Here is a 19,027-nt window from a genome sequence, read left to right on the forward strand (position 1 = left end):
GGATCGAACTCGGTTAGCGTATGATGTCTGTAATTTGATGAAAATGTACAACGGTTGCCAAAAATGCTTTAGAGCGAATTGTAGTTTTCCTCGGATATAAATGTGATATTAAGAACATCCTCGTGCTTTTTTCAACAGAAAATTTAGTAATATTGCATGGCATGTACTCATGTGTTCGTGTATCCAGTGTGGCGGTATGGCATTATATGGACCTCTCAGAATCCAAATTAATCAAATTCATATTTTGTATATTCACTTTCATTACCTTGTTGTGCGTTTAATATCGAAATCCCCCCCCCCCCAAAAAAAAACAAACTTCCACTTGCACAAGTTTATTTATTCCATGATTATGATATAGTTAGTTATAAATTTTCAGGGAAATTTCCGAAAGATTGTAACATACTCAGCACGTTTTTATTCTTTTTATTCGCTTTCTACAATACAAAGATTCACATATGCATCTCTAATAGAAATTCAAGTTGAGTCACACAGTTTTATCACGTTTTCAATTTAGATGCTTGCGTGTACACGGATAGAAAGATACAAATCTAGATGTTTGGATGCAAAATTTCTAGTTTCTATATTACCAATGAAGTATTCATATTCGAAAACTCAGATCCAAGGATTTCAGCATTGAAAGATTCCTACATAGAAATCTAATATAAATTCAAGCTGGCATATTCATTTCTATCGTATTCTTAGACATATTATTCCAGCCATTCCACAAACTTATCAAAAAAATTGTGACGGTACTCGATTCTCTCGTAATCTATTCCCATAAAAATTCCCCTCGGATTATATACTTGGCGATTCGCCATCCAGTCTCTCAGATGATCTATCTTCGAACGGGATTCCCCTTCGAAAGCCAATTCGTCTTTCGTCTCGCGGTATTACCGGAACGAACTAGCAGCCGTAAAAATGTCTCTGGATAGTCGATTGAAAATCTCGTCACGTTATCAGCCGATGTTTCAAATGCCATGAAAGGGGAGCACGAATATATACGGCCACCCTGGCGGTCGAACGTGTCGCATTAGAAGCGGCAGATCGCCGTGCAATTACGCGTAAACGTCATGAGAACGAACGTGTTGCGTCCATTTCTCAGGCAATCAACGACCCATCGAACCAAGGACGATCGGAAGTGCTTGAGAACGATTCTTTCGATCCTTTGCTGCACGAACTTTCTCAATGAGTTTGGACGTTACGCGTGATTGATCGAGAAAATTTCCATAAATTTGAAATGTTTTAGGTTTGTTTAAATATTGAGATTGATTCCTTTGATGCGTGAATTTTTTAACAACTCGTAACATCGACATTACGTACGATTATTCATGAAAATTTCTATAATTTTCGTTTAATCTAGGTGTGAATTTTGAAAGTAACTTCTTTGACGCGTGAAATTTTAAAATAAATTACAACTTTGCATGCAATTATTCGCTATAAATTTTATTCGCTTCATATTCGATCTTTGACGTTAATTCCGATATAAAAAGATTCGAGCTAATGCAATTACGTACTCTTGCGTAATTAGTATTCGATTGGACGAAAGGTAATTTGAAGGGGATGATCGGGAACGATTAGGAACGGTTTCTGGCTCTTTCAATCCTTCGTCGCGTTAGTTTTTTTAATAAATTGTAACGTTACGCACGACTGTTTGATAAAGTTTTCACAATTTTTCACTTCTTTACGTTTGTTGAATCTAATTTCTTCGCCACACGATGTTTCGAATAATCTGCAACGTTGCTTCTAATTTCCTTGCTTCGTTAACGTTGCGAAATAATCTTGGAATAAAAAATGTCGAGTTCAACGTAATTGCAAAGTCTTGCAAATTTTTGATGTATAGTTGATTAGCTAGTGCAGAAGATGATTATTATGGAGAATAATTTTTTAATTCTTTTGTATAATTGTATTTTAACTCGAAAGCTAGAATGTCACGTGTTTTTTATCCCAATAAAAATAATCATAGCAATTACTGTGCCAAAGTCTACAAAAGTCCGTTTCATCATTTAAATTTCCATTTTAATTTCGTAATTACCGCTCACTCTTTCGGTTCTTCTTTAACCCTTCAACCGTACAATGAATTTGCATTCTTTCTATGGAAAATTATGAAAGAAATTAAGTTCAAGCGGTTCAAACGAGAAATGAAGACACCGGCGTTAACTTTGTATCACATCGATACATAAAATTATGATACTGAAATATAAATCCCAATTGAACTGAATCAAACGAATCGTTATCCCTTTTTTCAATAACTTTTCCAAATATTATTTTTCATTTATAGCGTCATAAGATTTCCTTCCATCCTTTCCGCCCTGTAACATCTATCGATAACGATACACATCGATGTTCAAAATTATATTTCTCGTACATATTCCATTTTCCGCAAATCAAACTCGATCAACCATCCTTGGTTGCTTTACAATAATTTCATCAAATGTTATCTTTAATTTAACGCATAAATGTACATCGCAAATGTATAAAATGTGTGGCATTCGACGAATCTCTGAGCTGATGAAATTTCTCTGTTTATATGCAATTATAGGATCTCTGTGCTTGTCTAGGCTGAGAACTATCTATGTCAGGTTATTTTCTTAATGAGTCAAAGGCCCTGTTCCTTGGCCCGGTTCATCGAGAGGTTGAACGACGTCGCGTAATGCACTTTACCGAAGCCATCTCTTTCCTGTCTGTTCCACGTAGCAAAATATTTGACCGAGCCGCGAAGTTGTTGCGATAGTATGCGAACTATTTGTTCCTGTTCACCTGCTCGACGATAAGTTGCCAACCAGATACACCGGTGTAATCCGTCTTCCTTGACTTTGTTAGATTGCGTGTCTATATTCTCGATTGGGTAGCTCCTTAAGTTACGAAAATGACGCGCTTGACAGATAATCCAAGATGTTGGTTCAACCATGCTTTCGTTTGTATGAGTTATCGTTCGAGTTGAATATTCAATTGAGTTGGAGTTAGGACCGCGAACTTGTATTTTTCAAAAGTTCATGCTGGAATTTACTTCAGTGTTATTTTAATATAATGATAAGTTACGGTTTGATATATTTCTTTTGGTACTTTTCTTCTATTTTGTCATTTTTATTTAATTTCGTATTATCCTTACTCGCAGATGATACTTTTACGTTTTATATTATGTAGAAATAATCGGAGGAATTTTTCAACGTAACTAGAGTACAGTTTCTGACATTTTCGTACCCTATATTCTATTTTTAAAGACGGAATAGCCAAATGCATTTATTTTCTTTGACTGTGAATTTTTGGTTTTGAGAAATTCGCGTTGCAATCTGTTTCTATATTTTTAAAAATGGCACAGGAATTTATTTTCTTTCGGCAAGGAATCTTTGTTTCTGAGAAGCTTGCGGCGTTGAGATTTTCTTAGAACTTGCTTATCTTTTAATAAAATGTCCTAATTTTTTTGCTCCTTGTCGACTTCAGTTAAAAATAGCGTCTTCGTTTGTTATTATTGTTTCCATAGAATCTTCTTCATACGTTTACTTATTATTCTTTATGCGTATTATTCAATACAAGCTTGTCGCAACTTCTTTCGATGTTTTCACGTTGTGAAAATGTTCCTCGGTGTTGCTTTGAAATCAGTGCAGTACGGTGATGTAGTATTTCATTTTTTAAGTCCCGTCTTTACATATGCACACTATCAAATCTTTGTTGGACGTTTTAATTAAATACATTTCTATAGTAAGCTTCATGTCTATAGAACTACAACGCAGTTTTCAAAATGTTCATATTCTATCTTTAGATATGGAGCAGCCAGAAAGACCTATGTTTCTTGACAGAAAATAAAAAAAAAATTGTACTGGAAAAAGCTACCTTCGTGTTATTTTACCATAATTGCAATGCAGTCTACATTGTTTCGAAATGTTTCTTACGACAGAACAGGTTTTTCATCGAATTCTGCACTTTCAAGTTTCCTCTAAATGCATAGAAATCCGCAGTTTAAATTAATCATGCGCATATAGTGTCTCCGTTTTTATATTGCTTCGTGTACAATGCTTTTCTACAAAAATTCTTTGAAACTCTTCCGTAGGAAAGATCAGTGACCCCGTGGAAATGGCGTTGCAAAGGGTCACGCAACGCCAACTAACATCAAAAACAGAGAAAGGCTTGCAATTTCATCCACGCGTTATTACATATTACAATCTTTAGTGAAGCTTGCAATTAGATTACCCTTTAGCTGGCTCGCAAAGCTACAGCTTTAGCCTCTGATAACTGCAACGAGCGTGTCTCATCTTCATATAGCACATTCCCGATGCAGTCGAATATGTATTCTGTATCGAACAATGCCATTTGAGCGTTCTTTCATGCAAAATATATACAGATGCAAGCGTGCAGATAGGAAACAACAGAAAGTTTAATAATTTCATTGCTCGTGTAACTCAATATTCTTCCCTTCCCCTTTAATTAATTCAACGACGAAGTGTAACGGCTGGCTATGGGGTTGTAACCGACGTGTACACGCGTGTTTCTGTCAGAGTTAGGGTATTGTATAATCAAACTGTGAAAGGTAAAGTCAATTTCTGCTGAGTTGTTGTCTTCCCTTGCAACTCCTTACATAGGGCAGGTTGAAGATTGTGCTATAGTTATTTGATAACGAAGGAGTGACTTTTTTAGTGTTAACAATTAAGTGACAAAGATACGTTCGATTTTTTTTTTTTGGTCGAATCTTATTTTTCATTTAAAACGATATCGCGTAGAAAGAATCAACCGCGAATGCTTAAATGTTTTGCAAATTCTATTATTAACGATTCAGGATTTTTTATTTTAATTCTTGCATTTAAGGTTCTTCAATAGATTTAAAAAAGAATTCAGATTTAAGAAGAGAGTTACATGTTCGCAGTAAAATATATATGGTTCTAGAAGCATAAATTTCAATTCTTGGAGCTTTGATCTCCTTTCATATTCATTCATATTTGGTTGGAGAAACGAATCAAAGGATACCTCACTTGGTTTGGCGAAAATTTAGTTAGACTTACATTTGGGTTCTTCTGCTTACTGGAAATTTTACCTTTCGTTCCATGCGATATGCAGCGTTTTAATTGTCGTACACAGTCAAATAATTTTAGTTAATGAATTATTTAAATAATTTTGAATAAATTTCCATAACATAAAGAATTTCGAAGTAATTCAAATAATTATCAGAAAATGTCCATATATTAAATTATATCCAATAATTTAAATATTTTTTATAAATTTCCGCAAATTGAATAATTTGTCACTGGTTTAAATACTTTCGTTTAATAATGCTTTTATTATATAATTATCATGTTCATTGCATACGTATCAATATCGCGTATTTTTGAGTAGATTTTCATCTAAATAATTACTTGACTAGATCTTCGTCATTTGTTATTTGAGAGGTCAAAGAAAAAACACACATAAATTATTTGTTATTTGGACATATCTAAATTTACTATTTAAAATAATGAAATTATTTCGTATTTACAAATGTACATTTATTTTTTATTTATTACTTACCGGTCGTTGAACAAATTTATTGCTACACAAATATAATATTTCAATCAGAGAGATTACTGCAAAATTACGATCTCCAATTTTTAATAATGTTCATCAGCTATGATGAATTAAATTAAATAGACCTTTAGGCAATTTATTCGAGGAGCAAGTAGTTGTAGAAGTAAGTGTGAATGGCGATCTGTCTATTGAAGAATAATCATATTAATTTCACGATTTTTTAGATAAGACGAAACCAAAAGCTATTCAAATTTATGTATCACCATTTGTTTTCCAATTATGTAAATCGAAATGGAAAATAAGTGAAAAATAATAAATGAATTACTTCTGCCATCGTTTAAAAGTTTAAAAGACCTTTGTTTAAGTAGAAAATGTAATTCTTATTTGCAACTAAGATATTATTTTAATCTGTAGCTTATCATTTAATAGGTAAATAACATTTTTCCCAACACTCATACTTATAACGTAGGTGTAGGATATCTTTGGTCTAGATCTTAGAATTGTCCATCTGTTAGGGTCACAAAGTATAAATGGTGTGCACCATATTGTACGTTTACGATACATCGGTCTTTATTGCGGACGAACTAGCAGAAAATGTTGCCACTTCGTGTGACCGATAGATTTTTCTCTTAATGAAAAATGTTACGACAGTTTCATTGCTCGTCTTCTTGTATCTCTTGGCTGATTCATAAAGATTTCTTTCGAAACGTACAGATCGAGTGTTAACATGGTAACATTGTCGCGATTCGACGGGTTGTTGAAACGTTTCTTCAGCGTATTTTCAGTCGTCCTTCGACCCTTTCCACTGTCTGGCTAATGCAATTTTAACGAGGCACAAACTCGGTCATATCGTGTTACTCGATGCTTGACGGCTTGTATCGTTACACAACAGTGGTCCCTTTAAACGCGACTGACGCTCGATAGTCTACCCTGAGTTGCTTCAACGGCGATCGATTCTTGTCACTTCCGGTCGAGGAAATCGACACCTTCCATTATACCCCGCAGAGAGATCAATGTGGTTTTACGTGGGGCTACTTTCTATCTTTGAATCGAACATATGCGCAGGATTAAGACGAAGGTGAAACGTTAAGCTTTGGTAATTTTGTTGTGAGCTAAAATCACTAGATTACGGATTTTTCTGTATTTATAGACGATCTTGATACAGAAAATTGCGCAAAGTTCATAAAATATGAGAAAGTATATGAAATATCGTATGTATCGTTTTTATAATATTCGCTTGGTAATGCTTGGTAGCTTTCTATGATACTTGGTAACTTTTTACAATATTTCGTAGGTGAAACAATTCTGGTCATTTTTTTACAATTTGATCGCTATCTTCGCTTTTTCAAACTTTACTCTCAGACAAGGTACAGGAACGGACGTGACATTCAATGCTTTTTCGAGTTCCATGTTTTGGAGGCCACCTGATACCATTTTCGTGTTGCATGCAACGTTATCGATTCAGTATAGTATTGGTTTGAATTAATACTAAAGTCTTGTGAGAGATTATAAATAAAATATAGAACAGGATATCGTATAATCGCAACTAAGTATAGAATTCTATCCTTCTGCGAGTACGATACTTGAGAAAGCATTGCACGCTATCAAAATAATAAAATATAATATGTACATTACACATTATATCAAAATAATAGATTACTATACGGTGATGGTTAAATGATTCGTTTAATTAGTTTCAAATAGGATCAAAATAATATTGCAATTCTATCCAAAACGTAGAAATGTGGATTTTTTTTATTATTTTTATCATTTTCACCTTTGTATTCTCAAATCAATCGTTAATTATATATTATCAAGTATAGTACTCCGATTGACGATGAGAAACTCGTAACACAATTTATCGATAACTCAAACAGACAAATTATGCTCAGTGGAAAAAACAAAAAATCAAAAGATCATCAAAATTTTACTTCTGTGGATAAATACATATATCAATCAAGTAACCGATCTTTACAAATATACTAAAACTAACGTTTAAAATGAACGAAGCGAGTTACAATTAAAACTTGCAGGTAATGTTTAAAACTAACGACGCAACTTAAAACTGAATTTTAAAATTGAAGCTTAAAACTTAAACTTAAAATTAAAATTAAGGCTTAAAACTAAGGTTTGAACGAAACAGCAAGACTTAAAACAAGCAATGAGTCTCTCGTCGTCTCTCGCTGTCTTTCGACGTCCCTTACCATCCAATAATGAGGCTTAAAATTAACTTAATCTAGACCTTGGCACTAAAACCTACTCGTAAACTAAAGTACATTAGGTCACTCCCAACCGGCAGCCCTTCACATTAACAACTTGAACTTGCAGAGAAGTTTAAAAGACGAAATTATAAACACATTGTCAAATCGATTGTTCTATTTAATAATTTAGTATTTAAAGGGATTAGATAAGGGAGCTTTTTTACTTTGCGCTATAATTTGAACAACGCATCTGCGTAGAAAAAGTGCGCGCAATGGACTTGGCGTAGATACATCTAACTTAGAATAATTTACTAAGGTAAAAGCTAAGACGCGTGTGTCCCACATTGGCTGTCTAAACTGAGGATAAAAACTAATACCTAAACTTAAAACTTGAAAGTAAGCATACACTGTGTACCATATGTATCCCACAGAACAATTATATGGATCTTTACAAACTTAAAACTGAGCATACAGCACGCGATATTCGAAACCTACACGAGCTGTGATCGAAGCCATCGATCGAAACTTACTCGTACTGCGATCGAAGCTTAGACGAGCTGCGATCGAAACTTAGACGAGCTGCGATCGAAACTTAGACGAGCTGCGATCGAAGCCATCGATCGATGACGCCGCGATGGTCCAGCTTTGGATCCAGCACATCTGTCTGTATTCTGACTCGGTGCAATTGAACAAGTGGGCTCCCTGGGAGGGACAAGTCAAGCGACTTGTGAACAAGTGGGGTCCAGTGTCGGCGGAAGAACCACTGAACAGGATTACGGAGGACATCAAATTGCAGGCTCCTGTCCGAGTACCGAGGAAGCAATCGGTCAAGACTGCGGATCTTCGATGGAATTCCGCAAGCGCCATCGGCGCGATGACAACTGTCGCAACTCAGTCATCGAATAATCATGGAGCAAGTCAGCAAGGCAAAGGCGTCTTTGTAGCAACTTATGAATGCAAGGAGTTAACAAGTGCACGTTGACCGGTGCGAGCGAATGTGCGAGTTCGGGGAAACTGAGCGATCGGGAATCGATAAACCGCGGGGATAGTTTGTTGCGATAAGCGAGAGGGGCAAGAGAGAAGAGATTTTTAATTTTCGTTTCGAATGAGACAAGTACCATCGTAGAGAATATGCTCACAGTGGTCTTGACATACTCATCTCACATAAGATTACAGTTTTCAGAAAAAAAAGTTCTCTTTAGGATTTATGGAAAAATGTTGTTTTAAATTTAGAATTTTCCTTCCTAAGAAAGTATACTATATCTCGAACGGAATTGTAATATGCAGAGAAAAAATTTATCTTGAACAAGAAAGAAATATAAATTGTGTCTTTGAGTTTATGGAAAATTTCAATTTAAAATCCAGTATTTGTCATTCTAATTGTGCGCCCCGCGTTTCTATTTGAATTAAAATGCACAGATATTAAAAATAGCGTAACAGTAGAATCCTCGATTGATTCTACTTGGTATTCGAATCAAGATACCGTCGTGGGACAATTTTTCCGCTACTCGTTGGAACTGTACCATATGCAACGTCTCTTTTCGCTTTCTCTTCACGTTTCATTAACCCGCTCGAAAGGGCACCCATGGCACTTCATAACTCCGGCTATGTTGAAAACTGAGTTGCTGAATATCGTATGAAATTATGCAAGTTGCACGCGAACGTATTTACCGGAGGTAGAAAGCAACCGAGATGAATTTGTTTGACCTTCTGTTTGAAAGGAAAGGTGTGCTTCAGCTTAGAAGATTTAATATTCGTACGACTTCCTCTATGAAATTTCACGTATTGAAATGCGGAAATTGCTTGAAGAATGTCAAATCGTTCGAAATTCTATTCAGTATCATACGGTTCGCAGGCAGATTTACATTGACCTTTTGTGCAATAACTTGAATTCGAAAAGTTCAGTCCTTCTTACTTCTTCATAACGATTGAAGCTTCACTAATTTATTTACATGCTGGGATTCATTTGTAGACGATTCTTGGACGTGTGATCCGTGCTTGAAGAATATTAAAACGTTCGAATATCTATTCAGAACTTTATTCTGTTGTCCAAGAAGATTTGCATTGACTTTCTATGGAAAACGTAAAATTTGAAAACTTTGAAGCTTTTCATTCTTCAATGATAATTGTAACTTTATCGTGATCTTAGCGATCTATCTTGATCTTGTGACTTATTAATCTGCTTAATATAATGCTGGAACTTGTGTGAAAATCATTCTTGGATGCGTGATTCGTGATTGAAATCGATTTGGTTTTTTGTCTAGAACATTGATGGATTTGAAATCAATTCTGATCTTAGATTGTCTTGATGTGTATTTGGGTGTGGAAAATTTGTATATTATGAAACGAAGAAATAGTATTACGTATATTGACAATATTGTTATTGAGTAATTCTACTTTAGTATTTATTTTAGGAAATAATCTTACAGTTTTTCAACATCTTAATAAAAAAAGTTAATTTCATTAAACGGATTTATGTTTCTAATCTATGCAGCTTGAACTCTTTATTTTTTGGACTTCAAGTTTCAGAAAGTTTCAGGCTTTACGAACTTTAATTAATATTAACAATATCTTAAGTGGAACATCCATATTTTAAAAACTTTAAATTATATTCCTGACTCTATTTCGCCCCTTGACATTTTATGATTAAACGTCGTTTCCATTTCAACAAATGATGCGTCTTCTGTTTCAAGAAAATTGTTCAGAACGATTCTTTCATATCTTCTTCAAACTTAAGAAATCTTATTAACGATAAGCAAATATTACATTGAAAATATGCAGATACACGAAGGATGCAGCAGAATTAATCAATAATAATCGTATATTATATGTAGATATAAAAATAATTTAGTAGTAGCTCAGAGCATGTCACTACAAAATAACGCATGAATACCTACAAAAAAAAAAAAAAAAAAAAAAGGAAAAGAGAAAATGTACAACTCTTCTGCAGGCTGTGTAATCAAGCTTTGACAAACAACCATCTCTTGCTCGAATATAAAGAATATCAAAGAGCGAGATGTGAATTAAACTCTCTCTCAGCCTTAACAGAATCACGTAACAGAAAATTCTTAAAGGTTAAAAATTCCAACACCAAGCTGTATCAAGAAATATAGCTCTGAACTTAAGGAGTCGATACGACGATAAATACACAAGAGAGGAAAAAGGAAATAGTTATGAAAATAAATCTGAAAACAGTGAAGTAGTGAAATATTTATCGCTAACAGTGCTAAACAATATACTAAAACTATAAAAATTCTAGGAAGTCAGTCCTAGGGTAGGTATATCAATTTGCTTTTAGAGAGTACGTGAAATAAACTAATCTGAGTAACTCAATTCATCCTCTATTCGTTTTTTCTCTCTTTTTTTTTATTGAACATGAAGGACAGCATCCTCTACAAGTGGCGTAATCTAAAACTGACCATCAAGTGCTTAGCAATTTTTCCATGTTCGGCTTTGCTCTGTTGGAAACGCTGCTGTCTCTTTCAGGAAAATTAACCGGTTGCCTTTCAATTGGGTCAACGTTCCTGTAAACGAATTGTCCGCACGAAATTCTATATCTTTCGAATCGAAAAATATAGACTGGTCCCTGTGAAAATTTGAACTATTTCGGTATTTTTTCAATACATATTTATTTTTACGTTTACATATATCACTTTTTGTATACTTTTCTCGTACTCTGATATGTGCCTTATGTGACGTAATGTTATTACGAATACTTCAGGTTATTATGAATATTTCAGATTACAATTTTAATATGTAAATTATGCTACAAGAGTTTAATAGACTTTTACTTGTAACATTCTGGTCGAAAGTAAGTGACGTTCGTGAGGAATGTTTTGTGATACTCATACAATGCAATTTTACTTTTTCTCTTTTCAAGAAATTACAATGAGGTTTATATAATGGATACGATATCGACATAAAAGTTTTCCATAATACATTCAATGTATATATATATATATAATCTCTTCTCAAATATTCTTTCTTCTGAAAATATTATATTAACCCTGCTGCGATCCTCGGATTTTTACATTTCAGACTTGTTCTCATTGTAAGAAAAAAAAGGATTCACAACATTTTCAGAAGATTGCACATGGAACTGAAACGGCAACATATGCATAACGATAAGAACTCTCTTATCTCTTATCAAAGCACGAGATATCTTTCGCTGTTAAGCCAATATAATTGAGTGGAAAACGACCAAAGGAAGAACGCGGTAGGGTTAATTATATGTAGGAACGTCTCTGTGAAGCACATCACTAACCTTCTTTTCTTTTTGTTCAGCCACCCCTTTCACTTCCTTCCTTTCACTTTCTTCCTTTCATTATAAAACCGCTCTTTTACATTATAAAAACACCTTTTACACACACCTTCGGGAAATTTTCGAAATAAAACCATCGCTAGATCCTTCGTCGCGTAATCATCGATTATCCTCGAGGGTGTTACGAAGACGAATAAAAAACTCCACTCATGAATATCGTTCCATTGATAACGTGGTTGCGTAATCGAACACGATTGTCGACCATACGATGGACGTTGCGCAACCGATTCGTCTCGTTTCCATCGATCGAAACATTTTACCACTTTCGATCACGCTCCTCTCTTTACACAGATACGAAGAGTATCCGGTCAAAGTGGCTCAAAATGAAATACACTCTTTCTCCATGCCTCGTTTCGCTATGGCCGTGATTACGGATTCGAACGAAGCCCTCACCGATATTGCGAGGGTGTGATAAGGCGTTATTGCCGAATTGCTGCGATATTGCGATCCACTCTTTTCATTATTCCTTTACTAGGGTTGAAACATGCGGGAAAATGTGAGGTATAGTTGGACCAGCTCAATATAGGCGGACGCTTTCAAATCTGTTCTTTGTTTCGAGTGTTTCGATTGTACATACATATGTAAAGAAAGCACGTACATATGTAGTTGGACGATGTCATGTAGTTTTGGAAATCTCTGTCGTTCAGAGCCTTTGTCGTTTATTTCTTGCACGTTCTATCGAATTTTTGAATTTGCCAGTTTTTTTTTTTTTTGTGAAATGCTATGCAATATTGATCTGTTTCAAATGTATTTTTTGTTTGGAGTGTTTCGATTGCACATATGTACGTATGCAAAGAAAGTATCTACATATGTATGTAGTTTGAGAATGTCATGTTGGTTTGGAAATTTCTGTCGTTCGAAGTTTCTGTGGTTTATTTCCTCTTTATTTTATGGAATGTTTTAATTTATTAACTTTTTTGTATAAAGTTCTACGAAGTATTGTAAGATTCTCTAGCTTGTAACAAATTTTACAAAGGCTTGATATATATCATCTAGAAAGTATGAAATGTTATTTAAATGTTTATAATTTCACGTAGTATCTTCTTCGAAATTTCTTTTTTTTTTCCTTACATAAATTTCGCGTAGTTTCATTTCTTTTTATTTATAATTTCGTATAATTTGTTGTTAGTCAATGTAATACAATATACATGGTATCGTAATATGACATATTTTCGTTCGTTCGAGTACTATAAAACATATTTTCATTTTTATTACGTGACCTTTGTACTTTGTACGGTGTAACTTATCACTTCCATATTTTTATCTACTTTTCGTGTCACTTGTTAGTAAATGTTAACGAGACATAATACCACAATATATCATAGTAACATCGTAACATAATAATGTAATATTAACGTAGATCAGCTATATTATAGTTGCGTTTTTATACCGACTAGATACCACACGGTTAAACGTAAGGTTACGCGGAAAATGAAAGCTGTTTAGTACGGAAATGTGTTTCCCTGTGCTCTAGCGAACGTGAGATCGATATATCGCAACGACCCTCCACACTAATTACACCGGCAACTTTTCTTCGTTTGCTCGCTTCCACGGCCATATACTGTGTACGATTTCGCTACGTGTGATTACTTTTTTTGTGCCATAAAGGACACAAAAAAGTCGTCTTTGCGAAAACCCGGGTGAACAGAAAAGGAAACGCTCGACGATATCGGTTGCTTTAAATGGCACATGTCGCATTATTTCCATTCCATTACACAATTTCAACCGAATATCAATTAGGAGCAGAAATACTTGGTCTGAATCCTAAATGGTCATTCGAACGAGATAAGTTCGCTTGTATTAGCAAGGGAATATTGAATTCAACTCTATCCCTTGGATATTTTCGGAATTTTATGTTGCGATAGTTCTTGCCCATTCTCAAATTTTTGGCAATTTTATTTTGCAGAGGTAATTATTTTTAAGATCCGATCAATTGGAATTTTCTCAAAAATCTTTTACGCGTCATCTAATAAACTAGTCCTTTTAACTCCTTAAAAAACCCAAATCGTCCGGACCAATCCAAAAAGAGTTATTCTGTTTTAAATGTATATTAATACCGGCCATTGTATTTTATTCTTATGTTTTCTAGAAGAGGATTCCATTGCGTAAATTCCTGTACCTGCTTAACTAATTATGCGACTCTTACTATACTGATCAATCTAAACGCATGAAAACAAATTTGAAAACATTCGTTTTTCACGTTGTGGCCATTAGAACACTGGTGATTGACCTACTCTCGGTAGTTTGTACTTTTCTGAAATTAGTTGGTATACTGAAATATTATCAATTTGTAATATAAACACATAATTTAATATTTCATTAACATTAAGCATATAATTAGCGTAAAACATGGTGTCATTAAATATTGAAGCTTATCAATAGACTCTTTAAATAATGTTGCGATCTGTGTAAAGTGCATGTATATAACAACTTCTATATACATTTTCGTATTTGTTCTAGTATGTACATTTCCGTAGTTGTTCCGGTATGTACATTTTCATAGTTATTTCAATATGCATATTTTCATATTTGTTTTAATATGTACGTTTTCATATTTGTTTCAAAATGTACTAATATGATCCTGACCGTCGTGTATCCTTACAGTGCTACCGAAATTTCAAAATGTTCAACGTGCAACACGCTTCCGTGTAGTTTGTTCGAGGAAACTTTCCACGAGTTCAAATAGTTTCGTGAGCCATCACATTAAAGATGAAAGATGATTATCAGGAATTATTGTAAAGTTTAAGGACGCGAGAAGATCCAACCCGGCAAGGTGGCGTAAAAGCCTAACGGCGTGGAAATTCCATCGTATGGACGAGAAATACCGTCATTTAACCGAATTAACTTTATCTCTTAAGAATAAACTGCGAAGAATTTAGTATATCTGGCGGATTCGTTAAAAAAGTATCTGCTTTATCCGCGACGAATATGAACCCGCTCGTGTACGTGTATTTTCTTTTTTTTTTTTTTTTTTCGAAGAAAGTATGAAAAGCTTTTGTCGGTCGTTCGAGCCTTACTTTTCCAAGTTTCACTTTGTGACGTTGGCGAACTTCCATCCGGTCTCTCGTGCTCATTGTAGATACGGTTATGGGCTGGCTGAAGGAACGCGGTCGACGAGACGTTAACCGTAAAATTTAAGCAAAGAACGTTCTTGCATCGTGTTTTATTAAGAGAAATGCGTGTTTCGAGCGGAAGGTACGAACGAACCCTTTTTCTTCTCTCTGCATTCCTTTTTTTCTCTCCTTTATTTCTTCCCTTTATTTATTTTTTTTTTTTTGTTGTGCAAAAGTAACATGTTGACTAGCAAGCTGGAGAAATGGGAGGCATATCAGAGACGTGGACATTTATGTGTACTTTTCGGTGCACTCAGGTTTTTTTTTAATGGGAATAACAGTGGTTGCAATGTTACGCAGAAATGGGATAATGATGTTGGATTCTATTATGTAATAATTTACCTACTGATAATAGTAATTAATTTTCTAGTTTTGGAATTAAACAGCCGTTTGTATAAATAATAATTAATAATTAATAAATAATAAAGAATAAATTAAATTGTTTTTGTTGTTTTTATAGTTGAAGGTATGGTACGAGAATTTATTGGATTTATTGGATTTTTGCAGATGATATGACCGATTTTATAAACATGTGAATTATTTCAGAATTTAATGCCTATACGTGCCGTTAAATATCATTTATTGCTCATTAATTTAAAGCTTAATGCTCGCCAAGTAGAACGATAATTATACAAATGAACTTAATTAGAATGATTGACTGTGTATTACAGCGAATTATCGATCAATATCAAATTTTAATGGCTTTTTAATATAAATTTAACGTTGGTATAGGCAATCTTATTTCCTTCAAATATATTTACTATTATTTAAATAAATATGATTAAGTTATTATTAACACGTCTATTTCTATATTGTATAAAACGAATGACGATAGCACGTTAGGTTATTAAGTATTAGTATAATACATAAGAATTGTATAATCGAGTAATATAATATATTGGATTAGGTTATACGCGAGGCTAGGTTACTTAATTCCAGATTATTTAAATTTCATTCGTATTTCACATCTTGCGCCATAAATGTCACCAACGGTAGAAAAAAATCATTTTATTATTCAAAGCGCAGAATATGAAATAAAGTAAGATATTTGAAAATTGAATGACCTAATCTAATCCTTGTATCATAATATATATAAATGAAGGATTAAACTTTATTATAGTGTTTTATAGCATTTATAGTTTATTATAGCGTTATCGTTCGACTAAACGTAAACAGAATTTAGTGTCTGTAATATACTTGAAGCATGTTAATCGTTTTGTACTCCTTTGCTTTTTATCCTGTTTAAAACTTCTCTCTAACGTTTTTTCCCGCTGAGGATGCTCCAAAAAAGCTTTTTTCCACGAAATTTCACGGACCGTTTTGATTGCTTGCTTCAGCGCGCGTTTCTCATCGTCCTGTACAATTAAATTTCTCCAGGATCACGAATATCCGGAAAAATTTCACGTAACTCGCATTTTTCCTCCTGAAGCAATTAATTCGTATGCCCGTGGGAAACATACGATTCGGCTTGAAATATTTTTAGCCTGTTTTCTAGGCGAAAGGTATGTTTCAAATACGTTTGAAAAGAATAATTGTACTTTTTATTTCATTTAACAATCGTTATTATATTTTTCTTCACATACCTTTAAACTCTATGATATTAGATTTCTCAATTGTATTTTTCACGTAAGTTGAGGATAGAAAGAGGAAGATATATAGCGTCACTTAAAATGAAAGATGAATTTAGCTTTTTCAACGAAAGATATTTTCAACAAAAGCCTTTTTTTTCTCTATTTCCGTACACAAACAGCTTTTCAAATATATATTTTATATATTTATATAATTATATTTATGCTTTTGGTATACTTATAGGATTCTATTTTGCCTATTAAATAATTACTAACAACAATATTAGTGAATAACAACAACAATGTCTATTATTATATATTAGTTTGAAATTTAGGTACCTCGATCTTTTTAACGAGCAGTAATTGATTCTCAAAAAATATGACAAATACAAGTGTATCGTATACTTACATATATAATTACACAATATATATTTCGTATTACTTTGATATTATATTACTTTGTCTTTTTTGAATAAGGAGTAATTAATTTTCAAAGGTTTACCTTTGACTGAGAATCAAGCGGTATATTTCACAGTTTTGATGCTATCGTAAACTTTCTGCAGTTAATTAAGCCCTGAGCTAGTTTCGAACAGTTAACTTGAACTCGTAGGATTACTGACAGCGTTACAATTTCCCTCGTACGTTTCGGATAATTAGATTCTGTCGCGAGAGGTATGAATCAAAACGGTGCTGAAAATAAATTTTCTCCCTTTGTCCTCGATTTATTATACGTGAACGATTACAAGTTACGTCGGAATAATTTCTGAGTTCCACGTCAAGTTAGAATGATCCTATATCATACGAATTTGTTGTGTAAAAATTTCGTATTCCACGAATATGTATGTTCAAGCAAACAATGTCAGATAAATAACATTATCTCGTTCGAAGTTTGACTAAATAATATACAGAGTGTCGCATCGAGCAACTGCAAACAAACCCATGAAGAAAGTTCGTACAAACGTGCGTCCTATTTAAATTTGTTTTCGAAACGTAGCAAATTTTACGTTCAAACGATTTGTCCATCCTCGTGTTGAAATATTTCGCGAAAAAATTGAAAGAGGCTAAAACGAAGAGCATGAGACAGTCAATGGTGAAACATCTTCGAGCTTATGAAGTTGCTTCGAGCTTGTGAAGCTAAGCAGGTACAGTGTGTTAAAGAAGTTCGTTACAACTGGAAAACAAAGTAGAACAGGGCTTAAGTTTACGTGAAATTTTTTAATTGCTTCCACGTGTATGTGGGGGACACCCTGTATGAACACATATAACGAAAACATATAATGCGTCAAAAATGTCGTGTCGACAGTACAAACTATCTTACAATGGAAGAGATCGTGTCAAGCCGTTCAGACTGCTAATTGGACACACGAGATTAACGAACAAAAGAGAATGGTAGAAAATGACGAATTTTTGCGTTGCTATGGCACCGGAGATATTCATAGGACGTCGTTCTGTAGATTCCGAGAGATTATAAAAACAGAATTTATTACCGGCGATATGATGGGAAAATTGTAAAACACGCGGTTGAAGTATGAAGTGAGGAAAGCGAGAGATTGTTATCGTTAACTGGCAAACGTTAACTTGAAACGATCTGAACTTTGTAACGAATGGATGAAATTCCGAAATTCGAGCGCTGTATTGTAGACAAAAGTTGACACTTCTATTGTACGTCAAAAATAATTGACGGAAATGTTTTTTAACATTCCTGGAAAGCGATAAATTATAATAACAAGTAATGCTGCATTTATTCGAAGAAATATGTTCGCAATTGTACTACAATCTACCCCGTACAGCAGAAAATGTAACGTATTGAACGTAGAGGAGCTGTTACACTGTGTTCTTGTCTTTATTCGATAGTTTAGTAGCAAATCAACGCTTAAGAGCGAGATATGAGATCTAAACGTGCTATCGGTTTTATATAGTAACATCTTACCCGTGTGAAATCCTCTTTCCTGTTGCAAAGAGAAGCTGCTCCGTGGTACGAACCGTGTGATCTACCACTCACGGCAGAGAACGTAGTTCTAGAATGCACAAAGTGAGATGAACCACGCAACAGATCCAAAATGCCCAAGGAATTCGAGGAAATATTTAGTTCCGTAGAAAGTAGAGGAAACCTTCTGAAATTTTTCGAATCAACGAACATACGAGACGAGATTTAAACACAAGCAGAACCATCTAATGACTGACTGTTAATGACATTGTCGATGCGACGTTAAAGAATGGGAGCAGAAGAAGAAGAAGAAGAAGAAGAAGAATATTGGATAACTTGCAGAGCACAGTGTTCCATCCAATTGAACTCAAAGCTCAAATAATTCATTCATCATATTCTCAGCA

At 34.1% G+C, this 19,027-nt stretch overlaps 1 protein-coding gene across 2 annotated transcripts in view; it reads left to right on the plus strand.

Moving 5' to 3' along the window:
- Positions 1-19,027, plus strand: part of LOC126865645 (uncharacterized) — a 173,316-nt gene that overhangs the window by 28,466 nt on the left and 125,823 nt on the right. The window lies entirely within an intron of this gene.

This window comes from Bombus huntii, chromosome 5 (genome assembly GCF_024542735.1).
Source record: "Bombus huntii isolate Logan2020A chromosome 5, iyBomHunt1.1, whole genome shotgun sequence".
Taxonomy (NCBI): Eukaryota; Metazoa; Arthropoda; class Insecta; order Hymenoptera; family Apidae; genus Bombus; species Bombus huntii.